Source organism: Piliocolobus tephrosceles, chromosome 12 (assembly GCF_002776525.5).
Source record: "Piliocolobus tephrosceles isolate RC106 chromosome 12, ASM277652v3, whole genome shotgun sequence".
NCBI classification, from domain to species: domain Eukaryota; kingdom Metazoa; phylum Chordata; class Mammalia; order Primates; family Cercopithecidae; genus Piliocolobus; species Piliocolobus tephrosceles.
In genome coordinates, this window is record NC_045445.1 from 95372335 (window position 1) to 95376824 (window position 4490).

At 41.5% G+C, this 4490-nt stretch overlaps 1 protein-coding gene across 1 annotated transcript in view; it reads left to right on the forward strand.

Moving 5' to 3' along the window:
* PHF8 (PHD finger protein 8) overlaps positions 1–4490 on the forward strand; it is a 78845-nt gene that overhangs the window by 66315 nt on the left and 8040 nt on the right. The window lies entirely within an intron of this gene.

Here is a 4490-nt window from a genome sequence, read left to right on the forward strand (position 1 = left end):
TACAGGCACGTGCCATCACACCTGGCTAATTTTTTTTGTATTTTTAGTAGAGACAGGGTTTCACGACGTTGACCAGCCTGGTCTCAAACTCCTGACCTCAGGTGATCCGCTCACCTCGGCATCCCAAAGTGTATTATGACAGTTTTATTTTATTTTGTTTTTTTATTTTATTTTATTTTATTTTATTTTATTTTATTTTATTTTATTTTATTTTTTGAGACGTAGTTTCGCTCTTGTCCAGGTTGGAGTGCAATGGCACGATCTCAGCTCACCACAACCTCCACCTCCTGGGTTCAAGCAATTCTCCTCCCTCAGCCTCCCAAGTAGCTGGGATAACAGGCACCCACCACCAGGCCCGGCTAATTTTTTGTATTTTTTGTATTTTTAGTATAGACGGGGTTTCTCCATGTTGGTCAGACTGGTCTCGAACTCCTGACCTCAGGTGATCCGCCCGCCTCAGCCTCTCAAAGTGCTGGGATTACAGGCATGAGCCATAAAAGTAGAAGCAATAGCACATGAATACCCATAGTCTGAATACCCAGATTGTATAGTTGTAACATTTTGCTGTAGTTGCTTGATTCATCTATCTATATCTATCTGGCTATCTATAGTTTTTGCTGAGCCACTTCAAAGTAATGTACAGTCATCATAACATATTTTACCCGTTAATAATTTAGTATCTCCTAAGAATAAGGACATCTGGCTAGGTGCGGTGGTTCACGCCTGTCATCCCAGCACTTTGGCACACCGAGGTGGGCGGATCATTTGAGGTCAGGAGTTCGAGACCAGCCTGGCCAACATGGTGAAACCCTGTCTCTACTAAAAATACAAAAAATTAGCCGGGCCTGGTGGTGGGTGCCTGTTATTCCAGCTACTTGGGAGGCTGAGGCAGAAGAATCACTCAAACCCAGGAGGTGGAGGTTGCAGTGAGTAGAGATCACGCCACTGCGTGACAGTGTGAGACTCCATCTCAAAAAAATTAAGGACATCTGCCATTCCCCAGTGTAACCACACTTTTTTTTTTATATTTACCAAAGTTAGTAATAATTCCCTAAGATCTTCAGATACCCAGTTCATAACCAAATTTCCCCAACTGTTTACACAAAATATCTTTTATAGGTTTTTTCCCCTCCCAAAACCCAGGTCTAATCAAGGAGGTTCCTTTATCTCCAGCTTAAAACAACCAGCATTTTCTTATGTTCATGTATTCTGTGGGTCGGGAATTTGGAAATGGCACAATGGCGACAACTTGTCTCTGCTGCACGAAGTCTGGGGTCTCAGCTGGAAAAACTGAAGGCTGGGGGTGACTTGTTGGCCAAGAGTTTTGAGTTATCTGAAGTCTCTTTCACTTACATGTTTGGTGCCTGGTCTAGGAGGACACACAAGACTGAAAGTGCCAACATGTGGCCTCTCCATGTGACTAGCTTACTCACTGTCCAGCAGCCTCAGGGCAATCAAACTTTTTACGTGGCGGTTCAGATTGCTAAAAGCGTGAGTGTTCCAACAAGCAGTGTGGAAACTGAAATTACCTTTACTGACTTAGCCTCAAAAGTCATATAGTGTCATTTATACCATATTCTATAGGTTACAAATAAGCCTGCTTAGATTCAAGAGTGGGGCACAGACCCACCTATCAGTAGGAAAGGTGTCATAGGATTTGGGGTCATGTTTTAAAACCACCACACATACAAAACTATAGAGAACAATATAAAAGATATCCAAGTATCCATGACTGAAAATTATGCATCAACATTTGGTAAATTTGCTTCAGGTCATGTTTTAAACAAATGTTACCTTTAAAGAAAGAGTTTCAGCCTTCCAAATATCTTGTTCTAGAATCTGCATACTGCTTATCCAGAAATTCTCCTTTATGATAGCAATAGCTAACCAAGGAGTTTAAATCTAGGTCAGCAACACCACCACATCTTTTTTCTGTGACATTAGATTTTTTTCTTTAAAAATACGATAAGACTGGGCATGGTGGCTCATGCCTGTAATCCCAGCACTTTGGGAGGCTGAGGTGGGTGGATCACTTGAGGTTAGGAGTTCAAGATCAGCCTGGCCAACATGGTGAAACCCCATTTCTACTAAAAATACAAAAATTAGCCGGGCATGGTCATGCATGCCTGTAATCCCAGCTACTCAGGAGACTGAGGCAGGAGAGTTGCTTGAACCTGGGAGGTGGAGGTTGCAGTGAGCCGAGATCACCCCACTGCACTCTAGCCTTCGGTGACAAAGCAAGACTGTCTCAAAAAATAAATAAGAAGAGTTGATTGAGCTCCTATATATCCACCAGTGAGAATGAACAGTTACTGATACATTGCCATATTGGCTTCATTTATCACTATCTTGTTTTTAAAATTTTTTTCTTTGCTTGAAAACAAACCCCAGTTATGCCATTTCCCCCAAGTATTTCAGTATGTATTTCTAAAAAATGGACATTTTCTCACAAAACCTTACAACCTGTTATTATACATAACAAAACTAACAATAATTTGATAATTCTTTGTTATCCAATTCTAAGTCCATAATCAAATTTCCTAAAGTGTCAAACCTTGAAAAAGTGTTTTTAATATTAGATTTGTTTAAATCAGAGTCTAAACAGGGTCCATGTGGCATTTGAATGTCATGCCTTTTAACCCTCTCAATCTAGAGCACTCTCCCCTTTTTTGTTCTGTGCTATTGATCTTTTGTTGACACTGGTGTAATTGCCCTGTCCTACCTTCTAGATTTGTCTGTTTGCTTACTTGTGACATTATCTTTTTAAAGAGACTAAGCCAGTTTATCTTGTAGAATGTCTGCTTGTTTTCTTCTGGTGTCATTTAACTTGTTTTTCTATACCTGTTTCCTAAACACTGAAAGTAATATGAATGGCTTGCTATATTTTAGCTCTTCAGCAAAACTACTTCTCAGGTGATGTGAATTTCCTATTGCTTCTCATCAAGAGGTGTGTGAAGTTGTGTTGTACTTTCTCACTATTAGTGACAGTAAAGTTCATACTTAAAGTGGTAATCTCTTGGTCTCATTATAAGTTTTTTCTTCTTAAGGTAAGCAGGTAATCTGTGAGATGGTAATTTGGTGCTGTGTGAATATCCAATTCCCTAGAATCAGTTGTTTCATTAGGACTTGCCAGCTTGTGATTTTCTAATTCTGTCATTCCTTCTACATTTAGTAGCTGGCTTTCTTCTGTAAAGAAGAGCTCTCTCTCATCATTTGGGGCTGTTTGGTTATCCTGAAACACACTTCCTTTTGAAATGGTGGGATGAATATTTTTTGATTTTAGGTTGGTAAGGCATTATAAAAGAGTCATGCAAGAGGGTGATCCTCTTCAGGAACTCATAGCCTGGTTGGTAGACAGAATAACACATCAGCATTAGAGAATGAGACAAGGTGGTATGTGCTGTGTGTCAAGTAATTTGTACAGATCATAAGTTCAGAGGAAAAAGATCAATGGAACCAAAGAGGTTTTGTGTAGGAGATTGATTTCAGCTTACCTTAAAGAATGGGTAGGTTTTGAATAGGCAGACAAAAAGGAAGATAGTACTCTAGGTAGTGTGAATGGTGAGGATGAAAGCATAGGGAGAGAGGATGAGCTGTACACACTCTGGAGATATAATAAGGAAGCCATCCGTCTGGAGAAGCTGAGAATATGGATGTGGAAATAAGGCTGGAGAGGTAAGTGGGCCAGAAGCAGAATATGGGACAAACTTAAATGCCAGTTCAGGGAGATTAACTTTTTATTTTTATTACTGATTTATTTTATTATTATTATTATTTGAGACAGAGTTTCACTCTGTTGCCGAGGCTGGAGTGCAGTGACGCAGTCTCTGCTCACTGCAACCTCTGCCTTCCAGGCTCAAGCAATTCTCATGCCTCAGCCTCCTGAGTAGCTGGGACTACAGGTGTACACCACCATGCCCGGATAATTTTTGTATTTTTAGTAGAGATGAAGTTTTGCCATGTTGGCCAGGCTGGTCTTGAACTCCTGGCCACAAGTGATCCACCTGCCTCAGCCTCCCAAAGTGCTGGGATTACAGATGTGAGCCACTGCACCTGGCCTGGCTTATTGTTTTATTTTTAGAGGCAGAGTCTCACTCTGTTGCCCAGGCTAGAGTGCAGTGGTACAGTCGTAGCTCACTGTAACCTCAAACTCCTGGGCTCAAGCAGTCCTCCCACTTTAGCCTCCCAAGTAGCTGGGACTACAGGTGCATGCCACCACACCTGGCTAACTTTTTAAATTTTTGTAGTGACAGCGTCCCACCTCAGCCTCCCAGAGCATTGGGATTACAGGCATTAACCATCATGCCCAGGCAAAGGAGGTTCACTTTTTTGTTTTTTGTTTTTTTTGAGACGGAGTCTCGTTCTTTTTTTTTTTTTTTTTTTTTGAGACGGAGTCTCGCTCTGTCGCCCAGGCTGGAGTGCAGTGGCCGGATCTCAGCTCACTGCAAGCTCCGTCTCCCGGGTTCACGCCATTCTCCTGCCTCAGCCTC